The sequence below is a fragment of the Schistocerca cancellata genome, chromosome 1, assembly GCF_023864275.1.
Source record: "Schistocerca cancellata isolate TAMUIC-IGC-003103 chromosome 1, iqSchCanc2.1, whole genome shotgun sequence".
Classification (NCBI taxonomy): Eukaryota; Metazoa; Arthropoda; class Insecta; order Orthoptera; family Acrididae; genus Schistocerca; species Schistocerca cancellata.
Window position 1 is genome coordinate 467,075,460 of NC_064626.1, and position 27,349 is coordinate 467,102,808.

Consider the following 27,349-nt stretch of genomic DNA (forward strand, 5'->3'; position numbering starts at 1 on the left):
TGTGATCAAAAGTATCTGGACACCCCCAAAAACACAAGTTTTTCATATTAGGTGCATTGTGCTGCCACCTGCTGCCAGGTTCTCCGTATCAGCGATATCAGTACTCATTAGACATCGTGAGAGAGCAGAATGGAGCGCTCCGCGGAACTCACTGATTTCGAACATGGTCAGGTGAATGGGTGTCGCTTGTGTCATGCGTCTGTACGCGAGATTTCCACGCTCCTAAACATCCCTAGGTCCCCTGTTTCCGATGTGATAGTGAAGTGGAAACGTGAAATGACACGTACAGCACAAAAGCGTACAGGCCGACCTGGTCTGTTGACTGACAGAGACCACCGACAGTTGAAGAGGGTCGTAATGTGTAATAGGCATCTAGACCATCACACAGGAATTCCAAACTGCATCAGGACCCACTGCAAGTACTATGACAGTTAGATGGGAGGTGAGAAAACTTGGATTTCATGGTCGAGCGGCTGCTCATAAGCCGCACATCACGCCGGTAAATGCCTAACGAGGCCTCGCTTGGTGTAAGGAGCGTAAACATTGGAAGACTGAACAGTGGGAAAACGTTATTTGGGGTGACGAATCACGGTACACAATGTGGCGATCCGACGGCAGGGTGTGGGTATGGCGAATGCTCGGTGAACGTCATCTGCCAGCGTTCGGAGGCGCTAGTGTTATGGTGTGGTCGTGTTTCTCATGGAGGGGGCTTGCACCCCATGTTGTTTCGAGTGGCACTATCACAGAACAGGCTGTTTTAAGCACCTTTTCTCTTCCCACTGTTGAAAAGCAATTCGGGGATGGCTATTGCATCTTTCAACACGATCTAGCACCTGTTCATAACGGACGGCCTGTAGAGGAGTGGTTACACGACAGTAACATCCCTGTAATGGACTGGCCTGCACAGAATCCTGACGAACATCTTTGGGATGTTTGGGAGTGCTGACTTCGTGCCAGGCCTCACCGACCGACATCGATACCTCTCCTTGGTGCAGCACTCCGTGAAGAATGGGCCGCCATACCCCAAGAAACCTTCCAGCACCTGATTGAACGTATGCCTGCGAGAGTCGAAGCCGTCACCAAGGCTAAGTGTGGGCCAACACCATGTTGGATGCCAGTATTACCGATGAAGGGCGCCACGAACTTGTAAGTCATTTTCAGCCAGGTGTCCAGATACTTTGGATCACATTGTGTACGTAATGGATTACGAATGGGACGTGGGTGGAAAAGTCAAGCAAGTGAGAAAAAACTACTGAGGTCGTCGGTCCCTAGGCTTACACACTACGTAATCTGGCTTAAACTAACTTACGCTAAAGACAACACACGCACTCATGTCCTATGCCGGACTCGAACCTCCGACGGGGGCAGCCGTGCGAACCGTAGCAAGGTGCCCAAGACCGCGCGGCTACCCCGAGCGGCAAACAAGTGAGAAGGCAAACTGTTGATTTTTATCTTTAACTGCCGCTTACACAATTTGTTCAATTCTGTACAGTGGCAGATTTGCAGCTGGTGGCCAAAATTGAAACTAATTTTTTCCCAGCTAAATCGGTTCCGCATTAAAGCTGTAGCATATCTATAAGATTCGCTCCTATACGATAACTCTGGCCCACAATGGTTGTGCATGAGTAGCTGCAGTTATAATTATAACCACCCAGTACGTCCTAATGAACAGTCACGATGGGAACAATGGAAACAGCTGAAGTTGCATGGGCTAAACTCGTTGTCATATCAAAATAATCGCAAATGGGATTGCCACGGCACCTGCTGACGTGTAGGCCGCTAAGCTGCTGCTGGCAGATTTGACAGTTCTGCCGTGTGGCAGACGACCTCTGCAGTGGCAAAGGACAGTGACATACGTTCGCCGGACGACACTAGTTGTGTTCCTGTAATATGCCTTTGCCTTATTGAAAGCACCAGTTAACGCTGCGGGCTGTCGAAAAGCCGACGATTTGCAGTAAAGGTGGAACTCGTGGCGTGCAAGAGAGGGAACTGGAGAATCACGAATATTGCCGACTACACCCTGGGCGGACAGGAATTGCATATGGGGAAAGAAAATACGGCGAGTGACAAAATTTATTCGGTATTCTGTACCATTAACAAATTGCTCCGCTGAGAATCAGAAACCGGACGAATACAAAACTGTAGAGTCGGAACGAGCCTGCGGGAGAGATGTCAGGCGAGTAACGAAATATTTCCGTTACTCCGAGTCCGCTGAGGGTAACGCATTGGATAAATAAGAGAACTACCGATTTGACCCGAATCGGGGACAAATTGCGTGCAGGAAAGAAATACGCGAGTAATGCGACATTTCAGGGAGTAACTGAACGGCACCCTGTGTCTAATGGAATACTCGTTACTCAGTAACGAATACATGCGAAATGCAGCAACCCTACTTCCGTCATAATATACACAATACAGGATGCAGGAAGGAAAAAGAACAAAAAACGAAAGACGAAACTAAAGCTAAGCTCAAATGTGATCTGAATAGCGGATGTTGAACTGGGGAAAATTTTCCAAAGAATCCTGCCCTTCTGGAGCTACGGCTAGGGGGTGGCAGCCAGTCCGAGGCGTGGGTGCATTCGTCTGTATCCATGGAGAGGTCTCCACCCGAATTTTTACAGCCGTGTCTGTTGTTTACTCCACACCAGGAATTTTCCGGAATTTGTACTGACGTTTTTTTTGTATAAGTGACTATCAACTTGACAGTGAAGGCAGAAATTTCGAGCGTTTAATGTTAAAAGATAACAGGAATATTTAAATTTTAATTTGTTTTGTTTTTCACCAAACTCATAGTTGCACTTACTGGTGTACTTCTTAAAATGAAAGTTGTTTTTTTTTCATTATCTCCGTACATTACTGAAACTTAAAACAAACGATGCATAGGACTCCACCTTATTGTGTCAATGTGTCGGCTGCTCTAGTGAGATTCTGCTTCTGTAGTACAGCTTCTCATCACAGTGTATTAATGGAATTGCTTTACTTCTGGCGTATTTGGTTCAATAGTCAAGCTTTATCCGATAAAATCTCATCAAATGAAATTTAAAGTTTGTCTTGATTTAACTGCTCAACTTACACAATTAACTTGAGTTCCTTTAACAGTCATAGAGCTCTTCAGAACAGTTATTAGCTGGGCCGAGTTACGTTGAATGTACATATTTCCGAGCACTTATCGCTGGTTAGCTGTCTAATTAGGGCTGTACATACTCAGCAGTGCATTCACCGTATATTACTGACTTTATAATTCGGTTGTTTTCTGCTTTTGTGTGCTGCCTGTGGCCCATTACTTGCGTAAGTTGGAAGTAAGTTTAAATGCTGATTTACGAGATGTGAAAAACACTTTTTTATTTTTCAAAAAATGGCTCTGAGCACTATGGGACTTAACAGCTGAGGTCATCAGTCCCCTAGAACTTAGAACTACTTAAACCCAATTAACTTAAGGACATCACACACATCCATGCCCGAGGCAGAATTCGAACCCGCGACCGTAGCGGTCGCGCCGTTCCAGACTGAAGCGCCTAGAACCGCTCTGCCACACATGCCGGCACTTTTTTTTCATCTGACGTTTACGTGTGTTGATGCTATGACCTAATTTGCAGCCATTTATTGCGCATTCCACGTGTAGTGCGTCTTAGTATCAGATATACAGGGTGTTACAAAAAGGTACGGCCGAACTTTCAGGAAACATTCCTCACACACAAATAAAGAAAAGATGTTATGTGAGCATGTGGCCGGAAACGCTTAATTTCCATATTAGAGCTCATTTTAGTTTCGTCAGTATGCACTGTACTTCCTCGATTCACCGCACGTTATCATGATTTCATACAGGATACTCTACTTGTGCTGCTAGAACATGTGCCTTTACAAGTACGACACAACATGTGGTTCATGCACGGTGGAGCTCCTGCACATTACAGTCGAAGTGTTCGTACGCTTCTCAACAACAGATTCGGTGACCGATGGATTGGTAGAGGCGGACCAATTCCATGGCCTCCACGCTCTCCTGACCTCAACTCTCTTGACTTTCATTTATGGGGCATTTGAAAGCTCTTGTCTACGCAACCCCGGTACCAAATGTAGAGACTCTTCGTGCTCGTATTGTGGACGGCTGTGATACAATACGCCATTCTCCAGGGATTCCATGCGACGGAGGGTGGATGCATGTATCCTCGCTAACGGAGGACAATTTGAACATTTCCTGTAACAAAGTGAAGTCACGCTGGTACGTTCTGTTGCTGTGTGTTTCCATTCGATGATTAATGTGATTTGAAGAGAAGTAATAAAATGAGCTCTAACATGGAAAGTAAGCGTTTCCGGACACATGTCCACATAACATATTTTCTTTCTTTGTGTGTGAGGAATGTTTCCTCAAAGTTTGGCCATACCTTTTTGTAACACCCTGTATACGTTTTGAACAACCTCAGCTTAATTTTTCCACTTAACATCATCGATTGTCACTGATCCCTGACAGGCAAACGTTCATAAACTACTTACAACTAATATTTTGTAATCAGTTTTTTCCCCTCTTAATTATAAATTTAATATGTCATTAGAATATTGTTGCATCTTTATCAAACCAAAATTTCCGAGAAATTATTCTTAAAGGTAGTCAGAGAAAGCTTTTTCACAAATTCAAATCATACACTATAGTACTGCCTGTCGGCTTCTCTCCCTTGATCTACGTACGTTCAGCGTGTAATGCAGCCACTCCTGTTGGCGAAGCGTCAGGAACGTTGTTAAATACACCTCGGCCGAAGTTAACAGCCAGTTGGTCAACAAGTGGCGACGGACGCATCATTAATATTGTGCATTCTGCCTAGGTGGATACTGTCCAAAAAGAACATGAACTCATCTCTGTGCGGGGGGGGGGGGGGGGGGAATTCTTGTTCGTGACATACAAAACGATTCTAAGTTCGCGTAGATATCAACGTAACGGATATTGGTTTGGAAGCAAATTACTAAATTTGTTGCCATTGGATCAGAGATTCGTGTTCACTAATGCTATGTCCAACAGTACGCTTGGCGAACGCTGTCGGACCCACTTTAAATGTAAAGAGAAAGGATACAGAAAGAAGTTACAAATAAATTAATTCGCACACACTTACACACATAGTTTTTTGCATTATATAGCGTAATTGTTCCACAGTGTCTCTCTAGCCATGTCCGCCTTAATATTTTTACAAAAAGAACAACAAAATATTTCTAGATGTTCCAGCCTTTACGCCAGCTCGTCACCACTTCGATCTTCCTAAAGGCGAACTTCAGACTGAGTTTGTATATCTGCGCGTGATAGCGTTAAAGTTCCTTCAACGATTTAGTTTTGACGAAAACCGTCGTATTGACTATAGCTAGTAAACTTTTAATACAACTAGGTACCGCCCGCAAAAATCACGGAAAAATACCTCTATACGGATGTATCTACATTATCTATTTCCCATTTCCCGTTCGCCCTCGCATCACGTGCAAATATGCAAATTTTCCGACATCTCAATTACTGAAGATTCTGAGATATTTTTAGGCCTCAAGTCTAATTAATTGTAAAGTTTTATCTTAATACCTTGAAGATGTGGCTTCACAAAGCCATTCGATATTTAGTTTATTAATTAACCAGCTGAGTACTCGACGTTACCCTTGCTTATATTTATTCCAGTGCTCTGTTAGCTCTCTCCCTGTCCACCCACTCTTCCCCCGTACCTGTGCCCATCTCTTCCTCGCCGCCTCCCTCTTTCTCTCTCCACGTTTTCACTCCACCCCAACAGGATGTTCCTGGTTCTTACCCTTACAGTATTTCTTTCCTGATAATAATTACCAAGTTTGGTTGAACTCGATACAGCGTTATAGAAGCAGCTTTTTACCCATGGTTTTGCCCATGTGCGCACCTCGCATATATTTTACATACCTCACACATGTTTGTACACATATTTCACTCGTATCTCTAGAGAATTTCGCGCTGCAGTTTCGTTTTCACGCAGCTCAGTGTTTTTGACGTCATATCTGCTGAAATATGTGTCGTACAGTGATATGATTTTGCAGATCATCCAGTGGTATATTTTGATATTGACAGTGACGTGTATGGAAAACAGAGTTATCAGCAAAGAAATAATAAATTAAAAGCTCATGCCTGATGCGACAGTTTTGCTAAATGAACTGTGAAAATATATTGTTCTTTCATCGTGTTGTTGGGATAGGGGTGTCAGCGAGGAAAAGTCTCGTAAAAGTTTGATGTTACGGGTACAGTTTGTTACATGTCAGTAAGTACTCCCGTTCTCATATACTGGATTAATATAGGCTGGGTATTTGCACTTCGTGGGCCACGGTTCTTTTTCGTCAACTCAGCCACCCCTTTGAGAGGGAAGTGGCTCTTAACCCTATAGTGATTCCTTCCACACAGTAAGTGATATGTTTACCAAGTTTGGTTGAAATTGTTTCAGTGGTTTTGAAGGAGATTTGAAAAAACGTACATACAGCCACATCTACACTACTGTCCATTAAAATTACGACATCACGAAGATGACGTGCTACAGACGCGAAATATAACCGACAGGAAGAAGATGCTGTGATATGCAAATGATCAGCTTCTCAGAGCATTCACACAAGGTTGGCGCCGGTGGCGACACGTGCAACGTGCTGACATGAGGAAAGTTTCCAACCGATTTCTCATAAAAAAAACAGCAGTTGACCGGCGTTGCTTGGTGAAACCTTGTTGTAATGCCTCGTGTAAGGAGGAGAAATGCGTACCATCACGTTTCCGACGGAATCGGTGGGTTGAGGAGGGTAATACGGAACGCCGTGCTGGATCCCAACGGCCTCGTATCACTAGCAGTCGAGATGACAGGCATCTTATCCGCATGGCTGTAACGGATCGTATAGCCACTTCTCGATCCCTGAGTCAACAGATGGGGACGTTTGCAAGACAACAACCATCTGCACGAACAGTTCGACGACGTTTGCAGCAGCATGGACTATCAGTTCGGAGACCATGGCTGCGGTTACCCTTGATGCTGCATCACAGTCAGGAGCGCCTGTGATGGTGTACTCAACGACGAACCTGGGTGCACGAATGGCAAAATGTCATTTTTTGTCGGATGAATCCAGGTTCCGTTTACAGCATCATGATGGTCGCATCCGTGTCTGGCGACATCGCGGTGAACGCACTTTGGAAGCGTGTATTCGTCATCGCCGTACTGGCGTATCAACCGACATGATGGTATTGGGTGCCATTGGTTACACGTCTCGGTCACCTCTTGTTCGCATTGATGGCACTTTGAACAGTGGACGTCACGTTTCAGATGTGCTAGGACACGTCGCTCTACCCTTCATTCAATACCTGCGAAACCCTACATTTCAGCAGTATAATGCACGACCACATGTTCAGGTACTGTACTGGCCTTTCTGGATACAGAAAATGTTAGACTGCTGCCCTGGCCAGCAATTCTTCAGATCTCTCACCAATTGAAAACGTCTGGTCAGTGGTGGCCGAGCAAGTGGCTCGTCACAATACGCGTCACTACTCTTGATGCGTGAAAATGTAATCACATGTCAGTCCTAGTATAATATATTTGTCCAATGAATACTCGTTTATCATCTGCACTCCTTCTTGGTGTAGCAATTTTAATGTCCAGTAGTGTATAATACGTACAGATTTATTACGTCCAACTAATACTCTAGGCCTGCAGCTGATCCTTAACAAACTGGAGTGTTAATATGATGTTTAATATCAATAAAGCGATGAGAAATGGAGTGGGACGTAGCTTCCGTTAAGAAACTACTCACGCTGCGGTCGCGGGAGCGACCTCTGTGACGTGTACATTAACTAGTGGGAGCAAAGCCGTTGTCTGTGCAGCGGTCGCCATGACAACCCCCTCGCCTCCCGCCCCCCCCCCCCCTCTGCTTCACGTCGGGCCGTTCGGCGCCATATTTATGACGTGCAGATTTATGGCCGCCGGCTAATGCAGTGTGTGCGGGCGCCGTATTTCCTCATTTTACGCGCACTTGCTTCTGGCCGGTGCAGCAGTTAACTGCAACTCCATTCGAGTTGACCCGGTGTTCGCCTCCGATACGTACCTCCACCAGGTGGCTCAGACGATCGACAGTTACGACGCCTCGAACTGATAAAAAAAAGTAGCTCTTCAGCTCGTATAAGGAGTATTTTTTACAATCGCGAATCCGGTGTTTTACTGCTTTTCCTCATGATTTACGCGAGCTGCAGCTAAAATCTAATACTTTAAATGACTCGAAATACATATTTAGGTGATATCCTCTCGTAATTTAGCAAAAACCAGGCTTACTGATGGTTTGTATTGTATTGTATGTTAACCGGGGACCTAGAAACAACGGAGAGGCTCCTTCCCCGCCGCAGCCGCAGTGGTCCACAACCCCATGACGACTACCGCAGTCCACCTGACCCCTCCGTCGCCCCAGACCGAACCCAGGGTTATTGTGCGGTTCGGCCCCCGGTGGACCCCCAGGGAACGTCTCACACTAGACGAATGTAACCCCTATGTTTGCGTGGCAGAGTAATGGTGGTGTACGCGTACATGGAGAACTTGTTTGCGCAGCAATCGCCGACGTAGTGTAGCTGAGGCGGAACAAGGGAAACCAGCCCGCATTCGCCGTGGCAGATGGAAAACCGCCTAAAAACCATCCACAGACTGGCCGGCTCACCAGACCTCGAGACAAGTCCGCCGGGCGGATTCGTGCCGGGAACCAGGCGCTCCTTCCCGCCCGGAAAGCCGTGCGTTAGACTGCACCGCCAACCGGGCGGGCTTACTAATGTTTACTCTTGTAACATACGTGATCCTTCTTTTGCGTGGCTGTGTATTCACCGGGTCGGCTTGTTAATTCTACATTTGGCGGTAATAGTGGTGCAGGGTAACCGGAAGCCTTTTCAGTCACAATCCTTCCCTGGACGGAATTTGCGTGTACCCTATGTGCGTGCGTCTAGTGTCACCCGTCATCCATGTGAAAGTGTGAGAACTTTTTTCCCGAAATGTTTCTGAGTCGCGTAAATGAGTCGGGACCTAGGTACCTGCCGTTATGACAAAAATGACGCCGCGCGCCGCCCGCAGAAATCGTGTTCTGACAATTTCGGGTCATGTAGACGTATAACTAAGTCGGGGTGCGCACGATTGATGTAAACAATAGAGAGCGGACGAGAGTAACTATAGGCGATGGGTGTTCATTGTTGCGTATGTACTGAGTTCGCGTTAAGTACTGTTTCTTGTTAGTGAATTGACTGTGAAAAATAAATCATGGAATTGGATTCTAGCTTTACAACCGATAAAATCCGTGGGCACATTTAAACGAGTACATCACTTCTGTATTCAGATCGGGAGAACAAATACTTTAGGCCGGCCGGTGTGACCGAACGGTTCTTGGCGCTTCAGTCTGGAACCGCGCGATCACTACGGTCGCAGGTTCGAATCCTGCCTCGGGCATGGATGTGTGTGATGTCCTTAGGTTAGTTAGGTTTAAGTAGCTCTAAGTTCTATAGGGACTGATGACCTCAGAAGTTAAATCCCATAGTGCTCAAAGCCATTTGAACCATTTGAACAAATACTTTTAGATTGTAAACTGTGCTTTCCTAAACAAAAGATCAACATTTAGGGCTCACACTTCGAGCCTCAAAAACTTGAAACAACACTTAAGTAAAGCACGTGAATTGTCGTATGTACAGTTTGTAGAAACAGTGAAGGCAGGATCTGGTCGAAGAAAGCCAAAAAGGAAAATCAATCTTGTCCATTCAGATATCGACAGCGGAGCATATAGCAGCAATTTGGTTAAAAGAAAACGGCAGAGAAACATTGGAAAGTCTTTCGGCATTGCAGCAATTGGCAGCGCTGTGTATCAGGCTAGAGCGGACCAGTGCACAGCAAAATTCACAAACATGATTCCTTCACGTGTCGTCGAATCGAAGTCATTTGAAAAGGTAATAAAAATTTTAAACCCTCGCAAAAGTTCAGTTTCTAGGAGAATTTTGCGCAGACGCATCCTTAATGAGCATGTTTGATTCAAGCATCATCTTAAGGAAAATATGCACCGATGTTCAGATAGTGTCTTGTTTTCCGGTATTTTGACTTTCCTGTGATTTAATATTGATAAGCAAATATTTATTAAATGAAATGGTCATATTTTTTTATCTTCTAAACAGCCGAAACTATTTTTTAATTTGAGCAAAGTAATGCCTTTGATTCATTTGCTCGTTTCGCTACATCCGCGCCATAAAGTTTAGCATTACGAGTTAACGATTAACTTTAATTTCCGATAAATTTCCTATAAGGTAACGCTTTAACGTAGTTAACTTTTTCAGTAACGGATTAGCGAAGTTACCTTTTTGATTAACGTTGCCCAGCTACGCTACCGCCACACCGGGTCTCGTAAATCAGCCGGGTGGATTCGATTCGGACCGGCTCGGCTCCCCGAATTCGGAAAGCGTCACGTTAACTGGCGCTCCTATCTGGGAGAATCGTGTAACGTAGGCCTACGTGACCGATTTAGGAATACTCATTCTGTCTTGATGTGTATTTAGGAAACTAATTACATGTATATCGATTCGATGAAATTCGTCCAAGGATGGATAACTAATAGCCACCGATAACATCCTGCCCTATGTGGCGTGTGGTGTAATTAAGCGTGTTGTGTTGTACAATTTCAGCAAGACTACAGCGATACTAGTTACTTATTGTTAATGTAACATGAGGTTTTATTTAATCACTGCTTCTCCCGGCTAATGAACGTTATTTTGTTAAAGTAGTCTCCACCTGGGAACGTGTAGCAATGTTGTCTGTCAAGCAGTGTAAATGTCACTAAGTTCATTCACAAAAGTAATCATTTGTAACCAACAAACAAGTTAAATGTATGATTAGTAATCTGAACTAAACAAGAGTAATGATTTTTAGTAATTTCAGTGCTGTTGTTTAAACGACTCACTGCTAGCTGTAGATCGTTTGTCAAAATTAACGCTACTGCTATCTCGAGGTGGCGACACTTTTCTTTAAGCAAGATGAACAGTTTTGTGACACAATACCACACGTACACAACACAAATGTATTTTCCTGTCGAAATATTTCATAAAAGCTGTTAAGAAATTACAGTCTTCAGACATCAGTAGATAAGAATTTGTCACGTAAGATGCTGCTTGCATTCATAGAAGTTCGATGTGTTCATTGTCTAACTGGAATTTATTAGCTCAGAGTGGGTCCTCGGCCATTAGCACACAATTATTATTGCAATTATAAACAACAACATTTAAGTCTGTATAGAAAATCAATTTAAAACTGCCACTGTAATATTTCACTAAGATGGCGGCTAACGTAAGACAGTCACTTAACGATTCTGCTTCAGGCTCTATTTTACTCGTAATAAATAATATATATTAAATATTTTCTCACCTTCACTATATGCATTAACATTCGAAAATATTTCTCAATGTTACATAACACATTAATATTCACCATTTACGAATAAACTGCGCTGTAGATCAATAGCGCTAATGGCTGCGCTCTTTGGTACCTGAGCAGAAAACTTAACATTTATAGAGGACTAGAATAACAATCAAATAAAACTCTAAACAAAAAAGATTCATTTCAATAACACACAAACTCTATTTTCAAATATTAGTGAGCAACATAACAATACTTCAGTACAGTTCTTTACAGACATCTGTGTTACGAGATATTAATCACATCCTGTCAGTACAACAGTTCGAACAAGAAGAACGATTTATCTACAGAAATAACAAATAACAAAAGATTGAGATTTTCATTATCTTTTTACATGGGTATTGTCTGAGATATAATTTCTTACAAAATATTTAATTATATTGTTGACAATAAAAAATGGCTCAACTGGCTCTGAGCACTATGGGACTTAACATCTGTGGTCATCAGGCCCCTAGAACTTAGAACTACTTAAACCTAACAAACCTAAGGACATCACACAACACCCAGTCATCACGAGGCAGAGAAAATCCCAGACCCCGCCGGGAATCGAACCCGGGAACCCGGGCGTGGGAAGCGAGAACGCTACCGCACGACCACGAGATGCGGACTGTTGACAATAATTATTTATTATTTTACTAACGATGAAGTCCCTTTTATCAGTATCACGAGAATGCGACCAGAGTCCAGTCACATTCCACATACAGTGCTGTCGTGAATATTATTTTGAATAAGATATAGGCGTGGATGCTACACATACCACTGATATGTGTTTGGTTCACAGGCAAGGAAAGATGTCGCTGTGTCCCCTCCCCCTTCCCCTCCACCCCTCCCGTCAATTAGTTCATCTGTCGATGGAACTCAGCTTTGCTTGTTAGAGTCGACATTAACTTTGGGTTTCGTATATACTGTAAAACAAAAGAAATTTACCCAAAACTTCGTGATATTCACCTACGTGGTACAGAGCTATGGCAGGATACCGGTGATTAGGAGCTATCCATGAATGGACATATTTCATTGAATCGGTATGGATGTGATTTATTTCCCAGATACACGTGCTGATGAAATGAGAATTCCGTAATCGTCCACGTATGTCGCATGAATAATTAACGCCGTTAAAGAGAAGCCTGAGAAAGTCTGTAATCTTTCCAATAGTAAAATGCATTGGTGCTGCTTGCCTCCGATATGCAGTCGTCAGCAAAAATGGAGAGATAGAAATTTGTTAATATTTGCAGCCATTCTTCTATAGATGCTACTTCATGTAAATGTGTCATGTGAATAATAATAAATATCATCAGTCTCTATCACATGAATATTTCACCTAATCATATTAGGCATCTTCAGTGGTCTACAAAGACATGGAAAAGGCAATGTTTTGCTGTGGTACAAGCAGTGTTTCCTGGCAGAACGTTTAGGTCATTTCAATATTTACACTATTTGCAATTACATCGCTGTGATTTAGCAGATAAAATGTTTCCTGTGCTCTACGTGCACCCCAGTCGAATTGTTGCCTGCCAATATTTTCCGACACAGACCTACAGGTTTTAAAAAACTACTCTCATCTAACTCTACAGGACAGTAAAAAATTGGAATTTCAGTAAAAAGTATAAACAGTACCACTTCCAGATTAAATCTTTGTGAAGAAAGTGGTGATTCACAAGCAGCACACATAGCTGAGTTAACACCACAGAAAATCTTGGTTTAATAATGAAAGTAAAGGATACACAAATACTGAGCATAGGAATAATAAAACCAACAGCTAAATCACAATCCTGTAACTGTAAATAACGTAAATATTAGTATAATCTAAATATGTTGGCAGGTAACACGACATATCCCACAACAAAATACTTGAAGTTCAACAATTGTCTGGCTTATCTCTTGGTAAACAACGGAAGACTGGCTGCAAATATTAACTATTAAAAGAGATTTTTGCTGAGCTATGAGAATCTACCACCTAAATATGTATCGTGAGCAATGTTAAGGGCTGAGATTTCGATTGTGATTCTCACAGAAAAGGAGAAAAAGCCGGTAAAATATCTTAGTCGTGATCATGAAAAACCTGTAATGTGCAGTGCTCCTGTATTATCTACATGATAAACATCATTAAAACCTGTTCCCTCTTCAGATTGTCATATTTCTTTCCTACATATCGTAAGCGTTGATCTTTGTTGTAGATTTCATCTCGCTTCGTTTCTAATCTGCTAACTGTATACTGTAAATCTGCAGTCAGTTGTCGTTTAGCTAAGATATTTGTATTACACTTTCGATTTCGGAACTACGCAAACGCATCAAATGTCTATACAGTTGCTCCGATTAATCGAAATCCACTTCCATCATCCGAACCAAAATGTCATGTACATATTTCAAAAATGGCGTCATCTTTCCGCGTATGATATACGATTAGTACGGCTGCTATTAATAATTCTGCATTGGTCTCTCTAGCTGGTTGAACCACGTTCCTAACACGGTTATCACTCAGCCACTCACTTCACTAGTCGGGCAAAACGTGCGGAATCCCACAGTGTTTTAGCGACGGCGTGTTACAAGCGAACACACACCTCGCGAACGTGCGATTCGCAGCTTTCGAACAATGTTTGACTGACGCAAGTTTCACCGCCGAAAGCTGTCTGCCTGCACTCCAGTTATTTGATGCCATTCTACGAAAACATAACTTGACAAGAGATGTTATCGATCTGGAAATGTATTCTTTGCAAAACACTCCCCCAAAGTATTTTCTAAAGGAACACCAGGAAATAATAAATTCTTCGTAATAACAGGGGGGACTCTAGCAAAGGTTCCGATTAACTTCGGCAGCGACAATCTGTTCAACCAGCTTATGGCTTTATAAGTTTTATTGGAAAGCTTTGGTTCAAATGGTTCAAATGGCTCTGAGCACTATGGGACTTAATTTCTGAGGTCATCAGTCCCCTAGAACTTAGAACTATTTAAACCTAACTAACCTAAGGAATCACACTCATCCATGCCCGAGGCAGGATTCGAACCTGCGACCGTAGCAGTCGCGCGGTTCCAGACTGTAGCGCCTAGAATCGCTCGGCTACCCCGGCCGGCGTTTCGGGAAAGTTGGGAGTATTATATACATTAAAAATCATATATTATGTCATGAAAACGGTTCTCGAAACTGTAGATAAGGAAGGAGGTCAACTCAGCTTTAGTACTGCATTCCTGCGCTATTGTACATTACTTTTTTTTTTGAACAACACGTCACGTTGTAGTTCTGTTTAATGTAATTTAGTAGGCTTCACACTTCGGTAACGCATAGAACCACTACAGCCTACGTTCTGTTTTTTCCCAGCTGCCGAAGTACATACGTGTCAAATGTATATGTTCATTAATTCACTGTAGTCAGTTTTCTCGGTAACATAACTGAACCATTGCCAGTGAAATTTTCATCTAAATAAGTCACTGTAACCATCATTGTAACGTGCTTTTTTCTATGCTTAGTTTAAGTTCAGGATATCTGTCATATTACATTTTCTTTATTTCTTTTTATTATCACTGCTACAACTGCTCGACAGTGCCTAACCCTACTTCACATGGAATTTCCCTACGGTATCTTTTTGCACTTAGATGTCAACCGTAATCAGAGATTTTCAAGTAGATTAATTTAGACAGTTATGTTGTAAGTTAAGGAATTTTAGAATTTTTCGAAGCAATATGAAACTCGCAGGTAACATTTCACAAAAAGCTCTGCCAACATTGCGACCCGTAACACTGTGTTACTAATACGAGATACGCCGCAAAATCGATCATCGGCTGTTAGTGGCTCTTTCCGGGTGTGTGTTATTTGCCCGACACACAGAACATGTATGGGACTGATCACCACCTGGTGGCCTGATGCCACCTATAGGAATGTCATCCTGCAAGAATATATAGCCCTTTTCATTGTGCTTTAGAACACGGGTTACTGGTTTGAGATACATCTTGTATTGCCTATATGGGCTACCGTAGAGCTCGTTTGTAATGATGTCGGATGCCCCAGGGGCATGATGCGTGACACACTGATGTACACAGCACTGTTCCCACTGCCCCTAGGTCCATTCGCAATAGGAAGGACAACACATTGGACCTAGTGTGAAGGCACTTGGCGGATGACGTATCACAACCCATCATTCGCAGTCTGACGGAAGGTGTAGATCCAGAAGCTGCAGTTACCACTGTTCAGCCTCATCCTAACCTAGTGGTGCTTCTTTTTGTATTGTTTTTTTAAATTTTTAAATCAATGTTTCGGTAGGTTCGTGTCTTGAACTGCTGCATAGTGACTGCCCGTTAATTACGTTGATGACTTTGTCTTCTTGAGAATTGAAATTAAAGTTATGTTTGATGATATTTTAAAAATCAGATATTTTGAAAATATGACACACACACACACTCACTCACATTACATCTAGTTCTAGAGCTATACTCCATAAGCCACTACGCTGTACATGTGAAAGAGTATCTTGTACCACTTCTATATAAAAAAAGTCCGATTAAACTTACTTGATAGTTGACGTCTGGCACTTGCCACATGGGTGCCGGCTACCGATGTCGGAAATGTGAGATGCTCTGTCGACAGCTGATGTTAGGCGACCAATGTCCAAACTGCGGCAGACGACGCGTTTTGTAGCCCTGAATTTAAAATCGTGTCCTAAGCTAACCACAACCTCGTGATGTGCAATATATTCGAGAAGACTATCTGTGGCAGAACAGAAATCACGATCGCACCGTTCACCGCGATTAAAGCTAACTTCAACGAACAAACTCGACAGAAAATAATTCAGTTTCAGCGCTAAAAGCAAACTGCAATTTGTCGGAGTAATTGTTTACCTGAAACTATAGTCGCACTGGCTACACAAGCTGCAACGTTGCCAACCGATCAGCAGTCCTGTTGGGCAGTTGGTTGCTGATTAAAAAAATGCATTTAAAGCAATACATTGACTAAAAATAATACACACTTTTGATTAGGTTTAGGAATAATGAAAATTTTACTACATTTGATGAGATTCAAACCTTCGTCCCCCTTCTACACGTCAGGTTTCTATGCAAACCATCTCTGTGATTATCATGACAGCATAAGTGTCACTGAATCGCGTCTTATGCGGAGGTATCCAGTTGTGTTTGGTTACTGCTGTGTGTGTGTGTGTGTGTGTGTGTGTGTGTGTGTGTGTGTGTTGTTTGTTACTTTTTCTGTGGTTATCACGTGCGATGAAATACGAAATAGAAGTACCGGACCCATGATTTGGAATCCAAGCACATCAAGACAGAAAGCCGGACGAGGCATTGGAAGCGAACTGACCAGTTGTTGCGGCAGTTTGGCAATGGCGAACGGTTGTTGAGCACTCTGATTGGAGGAAATCAGCTCCAGCTCGTGAAGTGGCAACCACTAAGGAATTTTAATCGGACCACAGTCATATAGGTCGTATCAGTCCGCACACGGTCATGAGCTTTTTCTTCGTCTAAACAGATGGCCGCTGTGCAATTGGAGACATTCATGTTACAGACGATGTAATCTGCCACTCGCAGTAGTTGAACTTTAGCTGAAAGCCAAAGCTTGGACGCAAAATGATCTGGCCTAATGACGTTGTGATCGCGGATAAATGGTCTCATATGGCGGAAGATGAGGCTTTCGAGGTGGAGAGTAGGCTGATAGGACGGTAGTTAGTTGTAGACTATGGTTTCGGAATCAGGGCGACTCAAGTAATCTTCCATGCTCCCGGAAAACAGCCCAGCCTTATGCAACTATTATATATCCTTCTGAGAAGTGCTAAGTGCTTGCATGGAGGATGTATTACGTGTTCATTCGTAGCGCCGTCTGGTCCGGGGGCGTAGTGAGTTCCCAAGTCTTCACCTCAGCTGGTGCGGTCAGCAGTGGCTGAAGTTGTCGAGGAGTCTCTCTTACATTCTGAGCTCTGCGACGCATTCCCTCAGTGTTGTCAGCATAGACCATATCACCACCGGTGTTTTGGTCCTCCTACACCTCGACGAAAATTTCGGCCTTGCCCAGCAGGTCGTATACACTCCTTGCGGGTCCTTCAGTGGTCGTTTCGGCGAAGGTCTCTGACCAGACTCGAGTGATCGCGTGTCTGGAGGAAAAGGGAGACCATTTTGTCTTCCCCCATTACCTCGCGAGGTTCTACAGCTCGGTGGTGGAGTTCCATGGAGAGCCTTTTCATCTTCCAGTGATCATCTGAATTCTTACATCGTTGCCACCGAGCGACGTGGCGCAGTGGTCGTTAGCACACTGGACTCACATTCGGGTGGGCGACGGTTCCAATCTGTGTCTGCCCATCCTGATTTAGGTTTTCCATGATTTCCCCAAATAGCTTCAGGCAAATGCTGGAATGATTTCTTTAAAGGGCACGGCTGACTTCCTTCCCCATCCTTCCCTAATGCGATGGGACCGATGTTGGTCCCCTTTTCAAATCAACCAACCGACCGACCGACACCGTTGCCAGCGACGTGCAGGAAATGGAAGCGCGCGTCATCCGCGTGGCCGTGAATATACGCACACTCAGCAGTGCCAGCCGCGTGGCCGTGTGCTACTGCTCACTCGGCTGTCATTAGGCGAAGCCGCGCCGCTAAACTTCGGCAACTTCCGCGAAGTGTAGTCGCGCTCTCTGTGGCACACTGTAGCTGCGCTTGCAGTGCTGCAGTCTGACTGTGCTCTGTCGTTATAGGTTGTCACTGTGAACACAAAATGCTACTAGGGCACTACTGCAGACAGTTGTGCATGTGAGTCAGTGTTGTTTTGCGGGTGTAGGAGCAGAGCGCCAGCAGCGACGGCGCGCCTGTGTCGGCAGGGGCCTGGGTGCGGGCGCGTGAATGAGATGCGCAGACGGGTCGCAAACAACCTGCCAGCGGCAGTGCACAGTGTTTGGCGGCGGCAGGTGGCGCGTGGACAGCCCGAGTCGCATCCTGCCGCGATATTCAATTTCCCGTTCACAGCAGCAGCATTCGGCCGGCAGTGCGCCATGCCGTACCACCTCGCCCTCTCTGCCTGGCGTGTGTGTTTTCCTGCACCCACACGAAAACCGGACAAATACTGCTTGTAACTCCAGGATGAAAATAATTTTAAAAAAGCCAAGCGACGATTTAGAGCAGTGGTTGAAAATTTTCTTTTTTGCTCAGGAGCTAATTCTGACATTATGGGGTGGCACCTCAGGCCGCTTATGTATCGATCTTACTATAAATTGATAACCTACATAAATTAGCATGTTATGAACCCCAGTAGACTAGCTGTAGTAAGGATGAAATAAGTTGGCCGCCAGTCACCAAGTGGCTACTTACCGTTAAACGTCGATACCATTTGGAGCACTTCACGTCGGCTGTTTTTTGTTTCAGTTTGGCGCCACACTCGGCGACCCAAAAGTTGACACCATACTTGCCTGACGAAGTGTTGTATTGTTTTCTGTGTGACTGGGTGATCAACTAATTGATAACAGTAATTGTACATACAGTTAACTGCATTGTGTGGCACGGGACACATTAACAGATGTTGCCTAAATGTGTTGAATGTCACTTTCCTTCTACTCATTACAATGTATTGTGACAGCCTTAATTTCATACTGCTTGCTAGTGTAACGTCGAAACCGTCCGCCCCCGGTAGCTGAGTGGTCTGCGGCTCGTGGTCTTTCGGTAGCGTTCTCGCTTCCCGCGCGCGGGGTCCCGGGTTCGATTCCCGGCTGGGTCAGGGATTTTCTCTGCCTCGAAATGACTGGGTGTTGTGTGTCTTTCATCATCATTTCACCCTCATTCAGTCGCAAGTCGCCGTAGTGATCCCGCGAGGGGTCTCCCGGCCACCAGTGCCAAAGCCGGCACGGTAGCTCAGCGTGCTCGGTCAGAGGGTTAGCTGCCCTCTGTAATAATAATAATAAAAAAAACTGAGTTACTCGATCAACAACGAACGTAAACGGATGTCTTACGGCGTCCGCCCCGAGCAGATGCCACAAAAAAAAGTGGGCCGCGCGACAGAATGTCAATCCTAAGGGCTCGGGTTCGATTCCCCGCTGGGTCGGTCGAACATTTTCTCCGCTCAGAGACTGGGTGTTGTGTTGTCCTAATCATCATCATTTCATCCCCATCGACGCGCAAATCGCCGAAGTGGCGGTAAATCGAAAGACTTGACCCGGCGAATGGTCTACCCGACGGGAGGCCCTAGTCACATTACATTTACATTTTACGTCGAAACCACAGCAAAGTTCAGATTCGAAGTCAGGGTCGACAACGAACTACAATACCTAGAATTGAAAGCACGTTTATTACTGCCAATAACATACATACAGAATGGAACTGAACTCCTGGAGCCGGGCGCTGTGGCCGAGCGGTTCTAGGCACTTCAGTCGGGAACCGCGCTGCTGCTACGGTCGCAGGTTCGAATCCTGCCTCGGGCATAGATATGTGTGATGTCCTTAGGATAGTTAGGTTTAAGTAGTTCTAAGTTCTAGGGGACTGATGACCTGAGATGTTAAGTCCCATAGTGCTCAGAGCCAGCCTTCCACAAATGATAAACGCGAAACAACAGATAATTGCCGATGGTTGGATTTGAAGTGGTGCTTACATTACAGGACCCAGCGCGCTAACCACGAAGTCACACTCTATGCACCTAATCTCGCCGCATTATGTACCGTATTTGAAGGTGACCGTCTTTATAATGTGCATTTAGAAATCCATGCCACTTTGTTTTGAAATTTATACCATTACAGCTAATTTCTACAAGTCGCACCAATATTCAAGAAAGGTACTAGGAGTAATCCACTAAATGACAGGCCCATATCATTAACGTCGATATCCAGCAGGATTTTGGAACATATATTGTGTTCGAACATTATGAATTACCTCAAAGAAAACGGCCTATTGACACAGATTCAACATGGATCTACAAAAAAAATCGTTCTTACGCAACTAGCTCTGTACTCACGTGAAATGTTGAGTGCGATTGACAAGGGATTTCAGATTGATTCCGTATTTCTGGATTTCCGGAAGGCATTTGACACTGTGCCACACAAGCTGCTTTTAGTGAAACTGCATGCTTATGGAACATAGTCTCAGTTATGTCGCCGGATTCGTGATTTCCTGTCAGAGAGGTCACAGTTCGTAGTAATTGATGGAAAGTCATCGAGTAAAACAGAAGTGATTTCTGGCGTTCCTCAAGGTAGTGTTATAGGTCCTTTGGTGTTCCTTACCTATATAAATGATTTGGGGGACAATCTGAGCAGCCCTCTTAGGTTGTTTGCAGATGACGCTGTCGTTTATCGACTAATAAAGTAATCAGAAGATCAAAACAAATTCCAAAACGGGTTAGAAAAGATATCTGTATGGTGCGAATATTGTCAATTGACCCTAAATAACGAAAAGTGTGAAGTCATCCACATGAGTGCAGAAAAGAATCCATTAAACTTTGTTTACACGATAAATCAGTCAAATCTAAAGGCTGTGAATTCAACTAAATACCTAAGAATTGCAATTACGAACAACTTCAATTGGAAGGTTCAAATGGTTCAAATGGCTCAGAGCGCTATGGGACTTAACATCTGAGGTCATCAGTCTCCTACAACTTAGAACTACTTAAACCTAACTAACCTAAGGCATCACACACATCCATTCCCGAGGCAGGATTCGAACCTGCGACCGTAGCAGTCGCGCAGTTCCGACTGAAGCGCCTAGAACCGCTCGGCCACACCTACATTGGAAGGAACTCACAGAAAATGTTGTGGGGAAGGCTAACCAAAGACTGCGTTTTATTGGCAGGACACTTAGAAAATGAAACAGATTTACTAAGGAAACTGTTTACACTACGACTGTCCGTCCTCTTTCAGAATACTGCTGCGCGGTGTGGGATCCTTACCAGATAGGATTGACGGAATTGTATTATAGCGAAATAGAGGAGCTTGTGGACAAAAGATCACCAAGATAAAATAACGGAAATCAGATCTCGTACGGAAAGATATAGGCGTTCGTTCATTCCGCGCGCTATGCGAGACTGGAACAATACAGAATTGTGAAGGTGGTTCGATGAATCGTCTGCCACACACTGAAATGTGATTTGCGGAGTATCTATTTACACTACTGGCGATTAAAATTGTTACACCAAGAAGAAATGCAGATGATAAACGGGTATTCATTGGACAAATATAGTCTACTAGAACTGACATGTGATTACATTTTCACGCAATTTGGGTGCATAGATCCTGAAAAATCAGTACCCAGAACAACTACCTCTGGCCGTAATAACGGCCTTGATACGCTTGGGCATTGAGTCAAACAGAGCTTGGATGGCGTGTACAGGTACAGTTGCCCATGCACCTTCAACACGTTAGCACAGTTCATCAAGAGTAGTGACTGGCGAATTGTGACGATCCAGTTGCTCGGCCACCATTGACCAGACGTTTTCAGTTGGTGCGAGATCTGGAGAATGTGCTGGCCAGGCCATCAGTCGAACATTTTCTGTATCCAGAAAAACCCATACAGGACCTGCAACATGCGGTCGTGCATTATCCTGCTGAAATGTAGGGTTTCGCAGGGATCGAATGAAGGGTACAGCCCCTGATCGTAACACATCTAAAATGCAACGTCTACTGTTCAAAGTGCCGTCAATGAGAACAAGAAGTGACCGAGACGTGTAACCAATGGCACCCCATACTATTACTCCGGGTGATACGCCAGTATGGCGATGACGAATACACGTTTCCAATGTGCGTTCACCGCGATGTCGCCAAACACGGATGCGACCATCATGATGCTGTAAACAGAACCTGGATTCATCCGAAAAAATGACGTTTTGCCATTCGTGCACCCAGGTTCGTCGTTGAGTACACCATCACACGCGCTCCTGTCTGTGATATAGCTTCAAGTGCAACCGCAGCCATGTTGCCCAAGCTGATAGCCCATGCTGCTGCAAACGACGTCGAACTGTTCGTGCAGATTGTTGTTGTCTTGCAAACGTCCCCATCTGTTGACTCAAGGATCGAGACGTGGTTGCACGATCGGTTACAGCCATGCGTATAAGATGCCTTTCATCTCCACTGCTAGTGATACGAGGCCGTTGAGAACCCGCACGGCGTTCCGTATTACCCTCCTGAACCCACCGATTCCATATTCTGCTAACAGTCATTGGATCTCGACCAACGCCAGCAGCTATGTCGTGATACGATAAATCGTAATCGCGATAGGCTACAATCCGACCTTTATGAAAGTCGGAAACGTGATGGTACGCATTTTTCCTCCTTACACGAGGCATCACAACAACGTTTCACCAGGCAACGCCGGTCAACTGCTGTTTGTGTATGAGAAATCGGTTGGAAACGTTCCTCATGTCATCACGTTGTAGGTGTCGCCACCGTCGCCAAGCTTGTGTGAATGCTCTGAAAAGCTAACCATTTGCACATCACAGCATCTTCTTGCTGTTGGTTAAATTTCGCGTCTGTAGCACGTCATCTTCGTGGTGTAGCGATTTTAATGGCCAGTAGTGTAGGTGTAGACTCCGTGATGTATGGGTACAGGAAGAGAAACAAGAAAACCTTCCCACCCTCACATCCAGTAACCCCGAAGCGGTCGCTGTTACTTACCTCCTGTGTCTGACTTAAACGGCCTATTTCGCTTACCTCACAGCCGAATTCACCTTCAATTAAAATTATACACACATTAAAATATTACTGTCCCTGGAGTACTTTTGTTTGTTACTATGTGGGGAAACCACATTCTGAAGATGCTGTAAACGCTTGTTTATGTTAATTCGGCTGTTGGTTGCTTGATGTATATTATTTAACTGAATTTCATAAAAAAGCAGAACACGTTGAACGACTAGAGATAGGACGTTCATATTCACAGGATATGTAGATTAGCATGTTCTGCAGAAATGATAGCATTTCATTCACGTCTGTTCAGCATGTTCCTGTTGCCTAGTAGACACAGGGTCCACCATGGGCCCTGATACTTGGGCCATGCGTGATGGCATCGACGCGTGTAATGCGCGTACGGCATCTGTGGTGTAGCCATCCATGCTGCACTTACCTAGTTCCAAAATTCGTATTGGTGGTTGGCATTGGGTCAGAGCGCTGCACCTGTCGTTTCACCATATCCCGCACATTTTCAAATCAAATGGTTCAAATGGCTCGGAGCGCTATGGGACTTAACAAAATGGTTCAAATGGCTCTGAGCACTATGGGACTCTAGTGCTGTGGTCATAAGTCCCCTAGAACTTAGAACTACTTAAACCTAACTAATCTAAGGACATCACACACATCCATGCCCGAGGCAGGATTCGAACCTGCGACCGTAGCGGTCGTGCGGTTCCAGACTGTAGCGCCTTTAACCTCTCGGCCACTCCGGCCGGCCAGGACTTAACATCTATGGTCATCAGTCCCCTAGAACTTAGAACTACTTACACTTAACTAACCTAAGGACATCACACAACACCCAGTCATCACGAGGCAGAGAAAATCCCTACCCCGCCGGGAATCGAACCCGGGAACCCGGGCGCGGGAAGCGAGAACGCTACCGCACGACCACGAGCTGCGGACGCACATTTTCGATTGGCAAGTATGATGACCTGGCGAACCTGTGCAAAAAGGCTGATATCCTGCGACACCAAGAAGGCAAGTGTTGGTGCAACAACATGTCGTCGTCCATTGTTTTGCTGAAAAGTGGCATCTTGGGTACTGTGCAGAAAGGGTATGGCTGCGTGTCGCAGGGTCTTATTCACTTATGTCACACTGATCGCAGTGCCCTTCATACGGTCCAACAGTGACTTGTGATTGTACCAAGTCACACCCCGCACCATAAGGCCTTGAGCTGGCGCTGTAAGTCTTGTGCGCATGCAGTCACTGTGATGCCACTCCCACTGTTTGCGGCGAACCAAAATGCGACCACCATGTTTCTGCACAGTAGTCAAAGGCAGGCGGATAAGTGGACGACGCGCATGTAAGCCATGCCGTAATAAGCATCGTCGGACTGTCACCCCCTGATGATATACGATGTGTTACACTGTTGCGCTAGAGTCGAGGAGGACGCAGGTTTGTGTGCAATGCTCTTCGGATGAAGGGTCTATCTTCTTTGGGCGTGGTCTGGGTGGTGCGACCTGGCCCATCTTCGGTCTTCCGTGAACCATTCGGCACACGCCCGTTGCACTGCCGAAACATTTCATTCCACGGAGGCTACAGTTTCCCGGACGGATGCATCAAATTTCTCATGCCAACAACACACCCTCTTTAAAACTCACTGATTCGACGGGATGGTTCGCGCATACCTCTGCCCAGGTCACACTAATCCATTGTTTTCGGTTCATAGTGACAACGAGAGCCACAGGCGTATTTGCTGGTAGGTGTGTTGCGCAGCGACATCGATGTTGACCTTGAACCCACGGGCCGACATAGTTTAAATTCTATCATTTCTGCAGGGCATACTAATGTACATGTCCTGTGAATATTTCCAGTCGTTCAAGGAGTTAGGTTTTTCCTGAACACGAGTGGGTGTAATACGGCTGAGAACCGAAGGTCGCACTAAAACTCGAACGTGATTCGAGCCGCTTGTGGCCACAGTTTGACGCCCACTGGTCTAGAGTGTCATTCTGAAAGCTGGGAGCTATGATTTCACTAAATAGTATGCCGGCCGTATATGAACTCTAAAGACAGTTTTTCATATGTTCAGGGACGTTTGCCGAGAGAATTGGCACGTGGAATCAGGAGAGAGAACTGGCACGAGGAATCAGGATCTCCGCTGGCTTCTTTACATTCTTTGTCGATGTTTTAGAGATGTGTTGTTTCAACAGACTGAAGACTGATTTCCATACCGAACTAAATAAACTCATTCCGTTCCGTTTGTAGATATTGTAAGGTGGGGCTTTACGTATGTATGCACGTGGATATCTGTGCAACAGAATAATCGAATATATTCCAGGGTCTCTTTATTGTAGCTGAAATGAGACACCTGTGATGAATATTAAATTTCAAATGAATTGTAAATTAATTGCATAACTGTTCCGTTTTATGACTTGAAATGAAACACATGGTAAAGAACAAAAAGAGAACTGAAAAAGTGTCACAATTCTAAAAGGAAAATTTACTGTAAGTCGTGTTACAACCCTGAATAGATTACAAAAATATGTTCGCCAGCTATCATAATTTACAAAAAAGATACGGTAGTCATTTACTGAAGCTACTTCGTTTCCACGTTTCGTCTTCTCATCCCAAACGTTCCGATAAGCTTGGTCGTATCAGAACTGCAATGTTCACACTTTAACCATCCATCCCAGAACGTCGACCAAAGGTGCAATTGGTTAATGGCTGCTGCAGACACCATGTGGAGGGGCAGAGGCACAGACATGATACTTCAAGTGGTGGGAGGTTAAACAGTGGCAAAGTGTTTCAGAATCAGCAGTCGAAGGTCAAATTACTCGCACGCGCCAGCGTACGAAGCAAAACAGTGATACACCGAGACGCTTTACTTAAGATGTCAGATCTTCAGCAATTGGTAAATACTTACCAGTATGAAATGTCTTTGCGATACCTCACAACACTTACAGTACTGGGTCAAATGTTTTGATACAGATACAGCAAGAGGGACACAAACGCCGTAATGATTGTATGGGTAGCTCAACTGGTAAGATCACTTCACGAAACTGTTCTGGTCTTGATATCACACACTTTTTAGAGCAATAAGAACGACCATTGAGACTATTCATGGCGGCTCATTGCAACATCTCCTCGCGCTACTGAACCTCAATAACAGTTTCTGAGCTTAGTCACGAGGCCGTAGAAAGCGATGCATAGTACAACCGGTATAGTATAGTATAACTGGTCAGGCCTTCTCACCCGAGACTGTGTTAGTTAAGCTAACCCTTTCCTGGATTATTTTAATGAATCAGCTCGTAGGATCTCCTTCGAATCTCTAGCTGATGATGCCCCTCGAAGCAGCCCTTGTAATGCATTCAATTCCTCAGTGAAATAGTCTGAAACGATACATCACAAAAAGTGGATGATACTCGAGATCATGGTGAAACGGACTATCGCAGAAGGACAGACTCAGACTGCCTCCTATCGCTGACTATCACAGAAGAACAGGCTCCGAGTACATCCTATCGCTGACTGAAGAGATTGGCGCGCAACCGAAATCTTTTGCATACTTCGCAAAACTTCGTAGCTATTCCTACATCTTATATATATATATATATATATATATATATATATATATATATATATATATATATATATATATATATGCGGAAAATTTTTTACTTTTTGAATTTTTTTAAGTACATGTTTATGGTACACTGTGAATTAGTTTAAATATTGGTCTCCTATCGTTGCTCTTTTGGTGACTGGGAATATTTTCTTTTTAGTTATGGCCTTTCATATGAAATATTCTTCTTGTAGTGTGAACATTCTCTTTCTTTTGTCGTAACGGTGTAAGACTGCCATGTCTGACCTCTACCCCAGTGGGTTGGTGATTTTCTTTTATTAGATATTCAGCACATCTGCACTGCGTACATTCACTCTACATCTACATCCACACCCATTATCACGAAGCCAGCGTGGGGGGAGGGGGGTGGTACAAAGAGCAGTGCAAGCATGTGCAGCTTTCTACGGTATACTTTATGTGCAAAGAAATTTTTACTGGAAGAAACATACATCATTTACATTTAACAGATGCAGAACAACAAATGGCTCCATGCACATGACACAAAAATGAATTTAAGTAAACAAACAGAAACATGTAGCTGTAAATAGAAATAGCTAGATGTAAAGAAATTGCCAAAGAATCACTACAAATCTCACCTCAGAATGTCTATAATCAAATACTTTATATGTATTAGAGATCACTGAAGATGCCTAACATGAATAGGAGAAACAGATCTGGTAGTCAAGTATAAATTTCAGTTGAAAAAGACAGAAATTTTCTTACCTTTGTAATAAAAC